The sequence below is a fragment of the Lactuca virosa genome, chromosome 3 (genome assembly GCF_052849685.1).
Source record: "Lactuca virosa cultivar CGN04683 chromosome 3, Lactuca_virosa_CGN04683_v6, whole genome shotgun sequence".
NCBI classification, from domain to species: domain Eukaryota; kingdom Viridiplantae; phylum Streptophyta; class Magnoliopsida; order Asterales; family Asteraceae; genus Lactuca; species Lactuca virosa.
In genome coordinates, this window is record NC_136428.1 from 390,211,823 (window position 1) to 390,228,991 (window position 17,169).

Consider the following 17,169-nt stretch of genomic DNA (forward strand, 5'->3'; position numbering starts at 1 on the left):
GTGAGTTCCTTTGGGACTACTATGAAACAGACTATGACATGAACCTTAATGATCATATCTATTTGCTTGGTGCTGCTGAATCATCAATGATTTGGAACGATAGTAAAGCAAATTTGATTAGAAGATCAACTTCCCAAAAACTTTATGGACAGTGACAATGGTGACACTGGAAATCCAGAAAAAGCATTTTCTTCCCAATGGAAAGGGATTGGCCATAGTCAACCCGGTTGACCAAATGGTAAGGAGAAAGGCTAAGTCTGAGATAGTCCCATTACCAAAGGGTCCATATGTTTATTTTGCCAAAGGAAGGGGCGTTGATTGAAAAGCTGCCAAGTTTACCTAAGGATGTTAAAGTCAATAAGTCTGACTCTACTTCAGGTAGAGCCCATTATCTAACTCTGTTAAGTTTCTATTCTAAGATCCTCATTACATGATGTGACTGGGTCACATGTTGATGTTTTAAGAATAAAAGAATAGAGAGAAAGCTTAAAGGAAGTATATGCTGATTCTGATCGCGTAGGTGGATTTCGATCGCATCAGAATTTTGAAGCTGTTACTTAGGAGTTATGATATATTGCTTAGGAATAGATAACAACAAGTTTTTCCGTATGCATTTGCATTATAAGGATAAGTTTTTTCCGCAAAGTTTTGAAATAAAATAAAAGTTTTTAAATTTATATTTATTTTAAATATCCTTACAAGTGGCATTTGTGAAAAATGGTTGTTTATATGATTCCATTGATAGCAATATTTGAAAAAAAATTGGACTTGATTCTTTCGTTTGTGGTGTGTCATAATTTACCAAATAAGGAAAGATTCTCATTCCCAAGGCTTCAGTTGGATAGAAACTTGGAATCATGCAAGTTGAATAGTATGATGAATGAGAACTTTCAAGCATTGGAAAATTAAGACTTGTTCACATGGATGTGTGAGTCAAATTAAGGACTAAAGGGATCGAGTACACATTCTTGTGCACTGGTCAAGTCCACCACAAAGCTCGTTAAGACTATTCATTATGATTTACTAAATTTTAGTAAATATGGTTATACTTACAAGTTTAAGTATAATTCTGAAACATTGGAAAAGTCTCAATGTATGGCAGAACGAATGGGAAGAATCAAATTAGGCAGACAGATAAAAGTTTCTCAAATCTGAAAAGATGGGAGAGTACTTTAGTATCATGTTTTGTGATCATCTTAATGATTAAAGAACCACATCACAATTGGTCTTCTAAGGACATCTTAGTGCATTCTTATGACTAAGAAGAGGAGTCATGAATTGTTGAAATGGTTAAATCAAGAAGATGAGTCATACTTCGTTTCAAAACAAGTCTTAGAGTCATACTCCAAGACTATAATTTGAGTGACATATCTTAAAGAAAGGTTTATAACACTTGTCAAATGTAAGAGTAAAAGTGTCCTACTCTTGTACATTTGAAGTTGGTAAGTTGTGATGTTTTGGATTAAACAAAGACCAACTAAGGCCAATTGTGTGAAGTGTTTGTCTTGATAAAGAATCCGCACTATCTCTTGAATATTTGGCAAGATAGTCTTATATGTCAAGAGGACAGTGGGAGTCTTAAAGATCCTAAAAAGAATTTCAAGAACTAATCAAGAATAAAACCTGAGGTTGTTCACTAGCACACGACTTGAGGTTTATAACCTATCATGTTGACATATTCTGTGCCCATTCCAGTTAAAGTTGGCTTTGCATAGGAGTTCTGAAAGTTCTCAATTGGTTGCATAACAACTTGGAAGCAATGGCAGGCCCTGTACTGCCAGGTGGCAAGAAGTTAAGATTGCATAAGTTCAGTCCATATGAATTTGGATTTGTCATTATCCTTTTCTTATGACTATGGTTTTGACGATTCACATGGATAAGAACACATACACCATAAAATCTAAGGGTCATAAGGTTTCTCTCCGATTCATGAAAATGATGGTGAGGAAACACTTCCACCAAGTAGATTTGAAGCAGATGGCAAAAGGTCTAAACAATTGAGACTATGATTACGACATCCCTTTTCATAGTTCTGAAATTGTTTAGACACACATGCATGCTATCTAAGGAAAGGTGTATGATTTTGATAAAGTTTTATCAAAGCATCTCGTATCAGAAATCTGAACTTTGGTAAGGAAGTCAATAAAGTATTGATTTCTAGAAGTCCAGCTGATTTCTGAGTACATGTCAAAGCTAGTGGGAGCATAAGTGTTATGCTAATAATCATCATGTTAGTGGGAGCATGATAATTGTTGTTAGTGTTGCAAGTTAGCAATGTTAATTATAGAAAACAAAAGTTTCAATTTGTGAGGCTGCAGGGATTGAAAAAGTTGTTTTGCTATAATTAAGGGAGAGGATATACTTCATTTCAGTTCTAAAGGCTTAGATTGAGACCTTAATCATCTTTAGTCAAGAATATATATATGAATTTCATGTTGGATTGGTTCAACTTAAGGAAATTCTATATATTGCGTTCTCAAAATTCGATTATGATTACGGCATCCCTCTTCATAGTCAAATTTTGAAAACATGGCAACTAAAAATATTGTAGCAAAAGACTGGTCTAGAATCATGTCTTTATGTGAGACATCATGAATCGTGTACCATTTGCTTTGGGTACAGGATCGATTGCATGTGCGATAATATTTGTCATTTCTAAATTTTTCCAAATGCCCAGAGGCATTAAGAAGGGAAAAGGTCTAGAATTGGATATGACTAAAATGATTAAGCAATTGTCGAGGACAATCTGAGGTTTACCAAAGATTGGTTGCTCAGGGACAGTTGGAAGTATAGTGCTAATTTTGGAAGGACCATATTGACATATTCTGAAAAGAGGCATCTCTTATTCAGAAGTGATAGTCAAAATGAGAATATGGAGTTGTCTCCATAGGTGGAAGTTATCTGTGTAAGATTAGAAAACTTAATGCAAGAAGCATGTCCAAAGCAATGTACTTTGAATATGAGACTTAGTTTCCATGGAGTTGATCTCCATTGGAATACCTTATAATGATTGTTGACAAGTCTTTGTGACTTTGTACATATTCATTACAGGAGGGTCAGTGCATATAAGTTTAAAATCTAAACAGATTTCGATAAATGATAGGAATTTGAAATTCTCACATTTTTCGATAAGGATTTGGGAGTGTGAAATTAGAATCATTGAAATTATGTTCAATTGGTTTATTTCACAAAGTAAGGATCATAGACAAACATAGAGTGCATACTTGGTGTATGGCAAAGCTATTGTTTAAGAAAAACATAGTGTACATGCTTGGAGCATGGGACAACTAGTGTTTTTAATTCAAGTATAAAGTTGATAAAACCGAAACAATGAATAATGAGTAATCAGTATGGTGATAAATAAAAGTGTTTATTTATATTCATAGGGTTTGATACCATATTTGATTTATTTATTCTTGTGTTTCACTTTGCATGTTTTGACTTCCAGAATAACTAAGTCGCTCTTCCTGAATGATTAAGTTATTCAAACCATCCACAGTCGGTCATATGTTGGAAGTAGATATGAATCAAGACTGTCATGGGTTGGTTTGTAGAGGTCCAAGTTGGTGGACAAAGTGGTGCTACAACACTCATGAGTGCTCATAAGTTCTGAGTATTGGATTCAACCCGCGCTCATTTGAATCACTTCATGGATTTTATCACGAGTGATCATGAGACGATAATATATTATATTCTTCAAACCTAGAGATATGAGTTGTTACTATGAGTTGGTTGTACATTGATTGCACGAAAACGCATTCGGTAACTCGATGTTATAAAACGTGCCTTTGTGTATGATTGAACAAGTAGTAGAACAAGCCATATGAGTCGAAGTTTATCCATTCCTTTTACCTTCGGGATAAAAGCGATATCTGTGGGCCCCTCGATGATTTAAAGATGATACATGTGACATGTGAGTGCTTGGCCAAGCCAGGACTGATTTGATTTGTTCAATCAGTCAATCATCATGAATCGGAAAACGGGAAACAACAAATGGACAGAGAGAATGATTGATAATCCATGTCTCAGTCCATATGATATCTAGAATGGAAGAATATATGATCCCTTATCTAATGGACAAGTCATTGACAAAGGTCAGAGTTCATCGACAAGGTCAGAGTTCGACAGACGCTTTTGAGAGCTACGATTGCTGATCGGTTCCTGAAGTCATACGCAATAATAGTTTTAGACTTATCCAAGTGGGAGACTGTTGGATTAATGTCTAAGTCCATAACTATAATTGGTAAGACTTGACCCGACCCGACATGGTCCATTTGGGTTGCATGGCATCATGCATTTGGATAGACTATAATGAGAGAAATAACACTTAAGGTTGGTTAATATATTATAAGTTCTAATATATTAATAAGGTTATTTAATTAGTATTGATCAAGAATTAATTTGGAATTAATTAAGTGATCAAAAGGAGACTAATTAAATATATGGGTTGATTGTGTAAATCATTCATTCTTATATATGTGGGCTTGTGATCCAAGATTTCTTATGTTGGACTAAGTCCATGGAGTGACCCATGGATACTCCATGGAGGTTAAAATCCATGGAGCATAAGGAATGGGTAAAGTTATGAGTTACATGGTGTAACCCTAATAGCCACCATATAAAAGAATCCCATGGCTCAAGAAATCGTGCACTAATGTGTGAATATGAGGGCTAGACGATTTCAAGGAGTGTTCGATTTCTCTCAAGTCATTCCATGTGCATTTGGTGTTGTGTGAACCATTTGAGGTGTCACACTTGGGGCACTAGGCACTCAAGCTTCATGGAGACAAGCTACATCAAACAAAGGTATGTATTCTATCCATTTGATTACCCAAGTATCAAGTATTGTATGCTAGATAGGGTAATACCTTGGAAAGTTCATAATTGCATGTATAATAGAGAGAACATAGATCCAAGGTATTTAGGGTTGCATGTACACTTAGGAGTGTTAGAATGCGCAAAACCATCAAAAGCATCATCATGAACCTTGCTGCACTTGCCAGAAGTACGGCTCCTCTGTTCCCTAGATCTTAAATCAGTGGGCTTGAACCGATTTGCCGTAGGCTGTAACTACACAGGAGCCTGCCTCATCTCCCTCGACTGGAGCTCTATCTCAATCTCCCATCTCCTCACGACCTATTATAGCTTAGCGAGGGTACCATAATGATGGGTGGACACAAACTGGCAGATATGCTTCTTGAACATGCCTAACAGTAGTAAACTTAGGGCAGAAAAAGAGCCCTCTCAGTAATCATCTTGGGGATCTCTATCATTGTCTCAGTCCTATGTCTCAGATCTATATACTCCTGAGCCAGCCTATCCTTCTCCACCAATAGAGCATACTTCATGTGGAACATCTCAGCGAACTGCTTCCAAGTAATAGCAGCTCTCTACTCAAGAGCGTAAGAACTAGTCATCATTCTCCACCAATCCTTCGCCCCTAACCGGAAAAGGTTCAGGGCACACTTGACCTTTTGGTCAGCAAGGCAAGAACATGTGAACAAAAAACCTTCCACATTATACAACCACCTCATCGCCATAATCGGGTCCCAGACCCTCATCAAACTCAGGGGCTTAGTATTGTCGAAGTCCTGGTAATAAAAAGCTCTCTCCCGTAGAACCCCTGCGGCAACAACATTCGCGAGAGTTGTAGTAACATCCACCTCAGAAAGTGAAACATATCGATCGTCAAAAAGCTCAATCATGGTAGTGTTGATAGACCCAAACAACTCCGGAATCAATCCCCGGACATCAGTAGCCACCTCAGCAGCAATTATCTCTCAAATCTGATCACCAATCAATCCTGGCCTATCATTGCCACCTGCTCTAGCTCCTGAACCTGATCCCCTCATGAGCACCATACTGAAAAGGGATATCTCCAAAAAAGTCCCAATATTTTGGGAAAATTATTAATAAAGTCCTAAATTTTATTTTTTAAACAAAAAAATCCTGACTTTTCACTTTTTGAATAGAAAAACCCAAGAAACTAGCTAATTTATTCACTTTAGTCCTTTTTGACCTCTTCAGCAGTTCATGGGACGAAATTGTTAATTTTTCGAAAATAATGAGACTTTTTTACAGATTTCGTCAAAATTTTTATATTATGTATAAACATATTTTGTACATATATGTATCTATTTTTAGGTATTTGTGTACTTTCTAAGTTTTTAGATGTATATATTTTCGTATTTTTTATATTTTAAATATATAAATGTATTTTTTTACTTATTTATATGTATTTTTAACCATTTTACTTATTTTTTTATGTATTTTTATGTATTAGTTTTTATGTATTATGTATTTATATGAATCTTTTATGTATTTATGTATTTTTTAAAGCTTTTTATATAGATGTTTATGTATTTAAAATGTATAACCGTATTTTTTACGTATTTATATCTATTTTTATGCATCTAATATATTTTTGTATGTATTACGTATTTATGTATTTTTTAAAGTTTTTTATATAGATGTTTTTGGATATTTATGTATTTTAAATGTATAAACGTATTGTTTTACGTATTTATATGTATCTTTTTAAGTATTTTAAGTATTTTTTTTGTGTGTTTTTATGTGTTTTTTTATGTATTAGACAAGAATAGGAAATAAGGCTAAATCAAACATTCTCAGGCTATAGAATCTTATTTATGTATAACTATGATGCACACACTACACAACTATAATAATGATGTTAATTTCATACAAGAAGTAGTCATGGGCGATCAAGCATAATACATCAGGAAATTCTATCAAACAATTCCCGACGATCCCAATCCTGCTAGTAGCATGTTGTCCTACCATAAACATTATATCAAATAACAGTATGGGTAACTTGGGGCATACTTTCTCACTCCGGCTGACCGTACACATCGCATCCTTCCTTGGTTATCTTTGAAAATCATTTTGAAAACCAGTAATCATTTTTTTATAGTTCCTTAGTTTGAGTCTGGATTTACACGAATGTTCGTCCAATTCTCTCAAACCAAGACTCTCATACCAACTTGAAACATCCCAAAAATCACAATAATTTTATCTTTTCAAAAGCAACCCATTATCCATAATTGTTTATAAGAAAAACCATTGTTTCAAATGTAAAATCATATCAGAGTGTCCTAAAATCCAATATCATGAAAATATGAAGATGTGCATAATCATGCCTTCGATTTCTCACGATCCTCTGAAGTACCTAAAATAATAAACTGTAATTGTAAGCCTAAGCTTAGTGAGTTCCCCCAAAGTACCATCACCCAACATAACAAATAATAAGATGTAAGTATGAGCCTTCAGACTAACTGGACCACCTCGCAGGGCCAACAACCTATATGGACCACCCTACGGGACTTCGACATGACTGGATCCGCTAGCAGGGCCTTCAGCCTATCCGGACCGCCCCACGTATCTCGGCCTTCAGCAAAAAGAAGGACCGCCTCAACCCAACCACAATATGTCAACATATGTAGCAGAAAAATATAAACACAGATTCAACACACATAGATAATCATACAAATCTAAAAATTAGTCATATACTAGCATTACACCATCTTATAATCAAGATACAAAACCTAGTGGGTTGGCATTGATGCCTTCTACCCTTATTTCAACCTTGGTCAAACCCTAGGTCAAAGGTCAAGGTCAACAAACCAGCCGAGCCAACTCATCTGATTACGTTGGACGTAGTCAGCTATACACGGTGTGTACTTAGCTATACATGGGATGTACTCATCTTGATCAAGAAGTCGAGGTTTTGACCGCATACGCATAACGTACTATTTGGTAAGCCCAACGTATGCACCTGGCCACCTCAAGTTCTTATTAAGAGCTTAATCCAAGAAGTCCTTACTTCCAAATCAATATCTAAGCCCAAAATATCATTATATGTCATAAAGTTTTCAACTTGATGACTTTGCATGGCTATAAGTGCTTAATAGCAAGGAACCCTAACTTCTTAATCTATGAGGACATCCTAGTACATACATGGGGAAGAACTAAGAACCAATATCATGTTTTTATGCTTCTAGACATCTCAAAACGTCTTAAAGGAGAGCTTATATGGGCTAGAGTATACCATACTCATAAATGTCACGATTTGGGACCAAAATGCTTCAAGACTCAAGAGCTAACAAGATCTAAAGAAATACATGAAACATCCCAAAAATACGGTCCAAAAATTTCATTTTTAATTATTAATAAAACCATAGCTATCAAACATCACATGAAAATCATAAGTTATTGTTTCTCAAAACATCATAAACATCTGTCAACATATATCAGAGTAAAAACATCCCTGGATGAAATCATAGTGTGTGCATTGCAGTCATCCCGAGCTCTTCCCCTTGCTACCGGAAGTACCTGAAACCAAAACTGAAAATTGTAAGCACGAAGCTTACTGAGTCTTCCCAAACGACCGGATACCATACACATAATCATGCCACTAGGAGATACACCCCCCACACTCCGCTAACTAGGAGATATGCGCCCTGCCCACACTCTGCTGACTACGAGATACATGCCCCGCCCACACTCGGCTTACTACGAGATACGGGCCCCGTCCACACTCGGCTAACTATGAGACACGGGCCTCGCCCACACTCAGCTACTAAGCATACATACAAGTATCATACAGCCAACAAGTATAACCAAATCTATCAATAAGTCCTATATCCCTACTCAAATAATGCTTATGAGATACGAGCCACACCCAAACTCAACTATATATATGAGATACGGGCCCCGCCCACATTTAGCTACTAATCAATACACATAATATATACGGTCCGACCTTGGTACCTTCGACCAGTGCAAACCAGGAGGAAACTCACCTCGTAAAGTTGACTGCGAAATCTCGCGGTAAGGAATCTTTAGTGGCTGCTCCAATGACTCCCCGACTGTCATTATCACAATAACACTTAGTCAAAATCCATTAATCCTTCTTAGGGTAAAATGACCATTTTACCCCTGGTCAAAGTCAACATTCTGGTCAAAGTCAACATTCTGGGTTGACTCAACTCGTCGAGTTGACCCATCAACTCGTCGAGTTCTATAAATCAGAAACCCTGAAATCGCGATCCAACTTGTCAAGTTCCTTTATAAACTCGTCGAGTTTCTTCTATCAGCAGAATTGGGACTTTCCAACTCCACGTGTCGACTTCGTCCTAAACTCGTCGAGTCATTCCTTCTACAGGGTGGGTGCATTTTGACCCAACTCGTCGAGTTCTTCAGTCTAATAAGCTATCTTAATAGATTAAGCTCCTATCCTTCAAATATAAGCGCCGTACTTCATATACATACTAAAAATATCCTTTTAAAGGTAAAGTTTCAAACTTTTCTCCTAAATACCCTTCCATAATGGGTTTAGCTCAAACCCTAACTCTTTAAGACCTAGATCTTGATCCAAAAGCCATTAATACTTCGAGCTATGGCATACAAATTGAGATCTAGACCCCAGACACTACATAAACACGTAAAGTCTCTGACTTTCTCTCCATGCATGGCCTTTTGGAGCTTAAGAGGCCAAAATGACATCCTAAAGCTTGCATGGGGCTTCAATGGCCATAAATTTTGCACCTTTATGCCATGAAAGACCTTTAAGGTCCTAGATCTAGAAGTATACTCACTTGGGACGTCCATTTCCCAAGGATCAAGGTATTTGGACCGAAAAACCCAATAAAAGTGAAAATGAAGAGATCTAAGAAATCATTAAGCAAGTTTGAGACTTTCTTACCAAAAAGTGACGAGGATGGGATGAAGTTTCTGGATCTACTCACTCCTTCTTGAGTCCTCAAGCTTCTTCTTTTTCCACAAACTTCAAATACACACGTTTTCTCTAAAAAATGACTCACAAGCTCACACAAGGGATTAGGGTTTCGAGATTTAGGGTTTGGGACTTGGAGGCTGTAAATGAGGCCAACCTTTGGAGGTGAAGTTGTTTAAATAGGGTGCAAAACCCTGAAAATTAGAGTTTCACTTTACCAGTCCTACTCGTCGAGTTGAGGCTCTCAACTCGTCGAGTAGACTTTACAACCCGCGTCCAATTCCATTCCTACTCGATGAGTTTGGGGCCTCCAACTCGTCGAGTTTCTACATAATAGCGAATAAATCTTTAATTAAATGCATACTAGGAACTAGGGGTTACAATTCTCCCTAACTTGTCTTAGACTTCGTCCTCGAAGTCTGCTGCGTCGGGAAATAACTCTGGGTAGTGCTCCCTCATATCCTCCTCGGGCTCCCACGTCCACTCCGAGCCCCTGCGGTGCTGCCACTGCACCTTCACTCGCTCCATGCTCTTGCTCCTCAGCTCCTTCGTCTTTTTGTCAAGAATAGGTACTGGTCTCTCAATGTAGTTCAAGCTATCATCAACATGTATATCCTCTAAAGGCACGATTGCGGAGTCATCCACTAAGCTCTTCCGCAGCTGGGAGACATGAAAAGTGCTTTGAATCTGGCTAAGCTTTGCTGGAAGATCCAAACGGTAAGCAACCCGGCTAACCCGAGCCAAAACCCTAAATGGACCGATGTACCAAGGTCCTAGGTTGCCCCGCTTCCTGAACCGGATGACACCTTTCCAAGGTGACACCTTCAGGAGAACCATTGTAGAGTCGAAATATCTTGTAATATGTCGAAATCTGTGTAATTGTATGTTTCGTATGTTTTATGTATTTGCTAAGGCATTTTGTTTTCGAAGCTTTAAAAGATTAGCCTTAGTATTTTTTGTACTTTCAACCTCCTATAAATAGGAGCTGAACATTGAGTAGAAAGTAGAGTTTTCCCATTTCTACTTTCGTTTTTTACTCGTGTTCATTGGAAGTAATATGAGCTAAACCATAGCTTATTTACTTCTCGTGTTCATCTTTACTCTGATTTTGATTCTAATACTCGATTAATTCAACTACAATTGGTATCAGAGCAGGAATCAATACTGCAATGATCTGATTTTCATTTGAATCTCTAGTTTTTGAGTCACGAATTTGTCTCAAAAGTTTCTGCACTGTTCGATTCAGAAAATCATCACTGATCTACAGTTCTGATTTGATTCTGTGTTTGAATTGTGTAATCGAGTAATCATTTTTAAGTTTCTGATCAATTCAGTCATTCATTTTCAAGTTTCTTCAAGTTTTTCTGATAAATCTCATCCGTACGATAATGGCGAATTTCAACATGAACACGATGACTTCATTTTCTCATCTGTTAGGATCTTCTACGAAGATTCCTATGTTGATTCCGGAGTATTATGATCAGTGGGTTGATCGAATGGAGGATTACTGGAACGGATTGGACAAGGAACTCTGGAGCTGCGTTATAGGAATCGCTCGACCTCCGACGAATGTTCAACATATAGGATCATCTGGATCAACATCTGTACTTACTGATCAATCTACTAGGATGAAGAACAACGAAAAGCGCTGTTTGAGAGAACTAAGAGGTACCTTGCCACCTGTTGTTTACAATTACATCCGTGGTTGTAAAACTGCAAAAGATATCTGGAATACTCTTAAAGAAAATTATCAGGGAAGCGAGAAAACGAAGATAAACTCAGTTAAGCAGTGTCTTGTGGAGCTGAAAGAGTTCAGACAAAAGGAGAGTGAAACGATTGAAGTTCACCACGATCATCTTAATGAACTGATCTATAGATGCAATCGTTATGGAATCATAAGGTCATCAATGGAGTTCAATCTCACTTTTGTGATGGGACTTCGTAAGGAGTGGAGAAGTGTCAGCATGATGGTGAAGAATCAACAAAGCTTCGATACTTCATCTCTGAATGATGTGTATAATGAGTTGAAAACTCACGAAAGTGAAGTGAATGAGATGTTTAAAGAGTTGAAACTGAGTTTGGGAGGTCCTTTAGCTCTTGTTTCAAAAGTGTCTGAGAAAGAAGTTGTTGATAAAGATGGTTCTGATCAAGAAGGCTTTCTAATGAATTCTAATGATGAAGCGGTTGCTTTTTACTCGAACAACCGAGTTAAAAAGTTTTTCAAGAAACCTTTCAATCCTAAGTTGAAGCAGAGTGATGTTAAAGGAAGTTTCATGAATAAGTCTATGGGTGAAGAGAAGAAGAAATTCGAGAAGAATGATGTGAAGGCAACTGAAGCCAAAATTGAAAAGAAACTTAAGGGAGATTCGGGCATTGATTGTCGTTGTTGCAACGGAGCAAATAATTTAGCTAATGATTGCATGATTCGTAAGAAAGAGGAGAAAAAGAATAGGGTCAAGGACGAAGCCTATTACGTAGAAAGATTGGAAGAAGTTCGTGCAAAGACGAAGGGGTTATATTTGGTTGCTCAAGGAGAAGGTGAGGAGGATGACACATATTAGATCTGGTATTAAGGGTCTAATGATGAAGAGATGCGTAATCCGACGCATGGTGTTATGTTTTCACAATATGAGGAGGATGAGGAAGAAATGGTGACTGGTCGTTGTTTCATGACTAAATCAGGAGACAAATCACCAATGACAACCAATGTACGTGCTATTCTTCAGTCTTTTAACATTCCTTTACAAACTTATGTGTGACAACCCGTAAATTTTGGCTTGTAAGTCCAGCCAGTCAAATCAACCGAGTGTTGGATTGAGTTGCTAAAGTTCTTCGCGTTGAAATCTAGCCAAACACTCCATCCAAGGGAGTGTACGGCCGCACACATGAGTGTGCGGCCGCACACCCATCATGACCATACACCCCCTCCATAAGAGTGATATCCTTACAAGTCAAGAACTCGAGTTTTCTCTCAACTATCATCAAGCTTTTCACCCCGATATTCAAGAATGTAAGCCTTTCTTCCGTTTTTATTAGTTGTTATTCTTCTTAACGTAGTAACACCCTTTAATTTCATCCATGGAAATCATCTTTTGGGTAGATCTTCAAATCTTCAACCATTTCACCAAGAACACACACTTGTTCTTGGTGATTGTAAACCCTTTCGAGCTTCCAAAGTGTAAGTACCCTTTCCCTATGCTTAGTTCATGTTAGGAGCACTTGTTTAACACCTTAAAATTGTCCAGAACTCAAGAACATAAGGATTGTGCGGCCGTACACCCATGTGTGGCCGTACACCCCTCAAAACACCCCAAAAGGGCCTCCAAAATGCAAATCTAGCTTCAACACTGGATGAGCAATAGTCCCACAAGCTTCCCTATCATTCAAGCAAACTTTTGTGCACTTGTTACCATGAGTGTACGACCGTACACTCCATGGCCGTACACCCATGGCCGCACACTCCTCATTCTGGTCGTACACACCCATTAGATGGATCACATGTGATTCTAACACTTGGTTGAAGTGTTTCCTAGTCCCTAAGAGTGTTTCCTTGCATATAGTTGCTTCTAAACACTATATTCATGCCAATATATGTCATTATATGTCATTTAGGGCTCGTTTGTGTCTCCGGACTTCATTCGTGGAACTTGTCATCCTTATATGCATATTCGATTAAATCACCCACATAAGGTGGGTTCATACCCCTATAATCAATCTTTTAAACTGTTTTAAATGCTTTTAAAGGGGGGAATACAAGTTGAACACAATGATAATTGTGTAAATGTTTTGTTATAAACATCATTTCAACAGATTGCTTATGTATTTATAAGTGGTCAAAACATTTCAAGAACTCTTTTAATGTTATGTTACTTTATAGTTTATAAAACTCCGTTTTTAAAGTACAATCATAACTTAGTAGATAAATGTGTATTTTCTTCAAGTCAATAACAGTTCAAGGTAAACATACTAGTAACTATAATAGGTATAGTTTAGGGGTCAGTTCACACTAGAACATACTATAAAGAGAAATAGGGAGGTAGATACAATACACGATAACATAAAGAACATACTCTAAAGAGAAATATGGAGGAAGATACAATACAACAGAGAGACATACTATACACTATAACAAAGAGAACATACAATATACTATAACAGAAGAACAAATCATGATTAACAAAATTATACCAATAATCACTAACTGATTGTTCTAAACAAAAGGTGATAATAAATGTGGTATACAAGATCAAGATAACTTTAATGTGAGTCTAGTCTAGACATACTATACAAACGACAAATAGAACAGTCGAGTCTGGTACATTTAGTAGAAAGGGGCCTATAATGCTAACTTTATGATTCCTTAGTTTATACATTAGGGATATATATATATATATATATATATATATATATATATATATATATATATATATATCGGATCCGACAAGTAGTAGGATGTGTGCTTTCCGCTTCATTTCCTGTTCCTTGTTTGGTTGTGGGCTTAGAGCAGATTCACCCAGCCTACTATCTATTCGATCTTAGTTATATATGTATTCCATGTACACCAAGTAATCATAAGGAATAACATGTATGGGTCAGGTCATAGGACACTAATTAAATGCACCTTTTTCTAGTACAAAACATACTTTTCAAGTAGAACATTTAGTAGACAAAACTAGAAACTTACCAGAAAAAGGGTTTAATCCATCTTATTAAACCAATATAAGATAAAGGACCTTAGGTGGTTAATTCTATAATACCTTAGTTTATACATCAGGGTTATATATAATTAATACCCGATAGGTAGTTGGATGTGTGTTTTCCGCCTTACTTCCTGTTCCTTGTTTGGTTGTGTGCTTAGGGCAGATTCACACAATTAACTATCCGATCGATATTAGATTATATATAGCCTGTATAAACAAAGTGATTACGGAAGGAACTATTGTGGTTACTATTTTTACTAAAAGAAATAAGGGTTTTCTTAAAGAATGTTTTCATTAAATATAAAGGAACTATTACAGTTAACTCCGTGAGTACCAAGTTAATACGCCAAGGTTATATACAACGATGATCTAACAAACAATGGAATGTGCGCCTTCCGCCTCATTTCCTGTTCCTTGTTTGGTTGTAGGCTTAGGGCAGATACACACAATCGATTGTTTGTTTACTCTGGGTTTTATATAACTTGTATCCATTTAGTACTCATAGAAAGGATTGTAGATTCATTTTTACTTATCTTTCATCAAAAGCAGGAAATATAGGATTTTCTGGAGGAACAGGTGAACTTTTCTAAAAGAACTTACAACTTACTACAACTTTCTTACAACTTACTTACATCGCTAAAATCTTATGAACTCACCAGCTTAAACGCTGATCTACTCTTTCAAAATAACTTGTATTCTCAGGAGACCAGTAGACAGGTACGCGCACTGGGATTCAGAAGATGGACCATAGTAGCTTCATGTCTTATTTTGTTATTTACTTTGTAGTCTATGTTATGTGAACCACATACTTTGTAAACACTTCCTTTCTAATGAAATGGTTGTTTATTACTTTGATTACTATGATGCATGTCTTGTGATACTAAACATGACGTCCTCCACCCTCGAACGTTTCCGCCGTTCCGGTTTTGGGGTGTGACATTATGATTCTGAAATAATTGCTTTTGATGATATTGTTGCTTACTTTGATACAATTGTGGTGTCTGCTAGTATTGAAGCTAAGAGATTGTACATTTAGTTGCTAGAGACCTAAAAATTGTTAGATTCAAAACGAAGCAGAGTATAGTATTTGGAAATGCAATTAAGTAATGTGAATAATGATAAGGAATGTCTAGATAAGGATGTTCGAATGTTACTTGCTCAGAAACACATTTATTATAATTCTGCCAAAAGACTTTATGCTAAATTGACTGCATTGCATCATTCAAGTGATATAAGCAAAGAACAACATAGGAAATTGTTGCCTTTTCTTGCTTTCGAAAGAGTGAAAATTGATAGTTTATCCTATGATTGTGAGAAAACCATAGCAGAATTCGATAAAGTGCCTGATAATCGATTTGCTTATGGTATTGTTAAGATAGACGAATACTTGAATGCTGATGAACTTGTTGAAATAGTGAATGATAGTTTGACCAAAAGTGAACAAATCAAAATTTTGAAAAGAACGGAGAATTCGAAACTTGACTCTCAATCTAATTTTGCTGATATCGATGATAATTCTGATAGTTTTAGCAAAATCAGTGAAATTGAGGAAGAGGAAAGTATTGATTGTTCTCAGTTATCTGTCATTAAAGTCACATCAAAGTCAAAAGGTAAAGAAATTTATAATGATTCAATGGTTGAGAATGACACTGATAGACTCTCTACTTCGAAAGTTTGTGACTTTGATCATGTTAGTGTGAGAGACAGTCAAACGGATAGTAGTGATGATGAGAATGAAGAAGAAATGTCGAAATATTCTAAATCAAAAAAGAATGTTTCGCATGCAACATCCATTCCACGAGTGGTTTTTGATCAAGTGTTTGGAGACACTGAAAATTTCGACAAAATTGTATCGGACAAAGGTGCTCATTATTTGGAAACAAATACTGTTGTGAATCGAAATTTTAAGTGTTTAGATGATGTTGTATTTCCGAATCAAGTGTTTATCACTACTGGAAATGTTGAAAACATCAAATCAGAGTCCAACAAAATGGTCGAAGAAGATAACAAGAAAACATCAGACGAAGGATTCTTTTTAAATCAAAGCACTGTCGAAAACTATCTAACAAAGAACTCGTATGTTTTCCAAAGAAAAAAACGACAAAGAAAATGGGTTGATAAACAAGCAAATTCAAAAGAGATTTTGAAACAAGAATCTAATGAAACAAATGAAAATGTGAAACATAATTCACAAGAATTTAAGGATCTTGTTGAAAAATTTTCGAATGAAAAAGGAATTTCAAAAAGACAGGCACGAAAGAGAATTTTTTGGCAAGTAGTGTCCAATGAAAAACAATCAAACATACCAATAAAGAAAATATCTGAAAATGATTTGACTAAATCAGCACAAACAAAGTTTTCAACTCGTTCGGATAAAAAGGAAAATCTCGTTCAATCAATTTTGTCTGATTCTCAAAATTCTTCAACAAAGTTTTCTAAATCATCATCTTTAAAGCCTTTTCAAACAAATGTGCAAAAACATAATTTTCATTCACAAAACCAGCAAAAGTTTTCAACTTCAAATTCATCCTTTTCAAAACCAACAAACAATCAAAACCGATTTTCTTCAAATAGAACAAATCGAACTTTTGCTAATGTTCGAAAATTTGAGAATGTTCGAAAATTTGACAATGTTCGACAATTTGAGAATGTTCGAAAATTTGAGAATGTTCGAAAATTTGACAATGTTCGACAATTTGAGAATGTTCGAAAATTTGA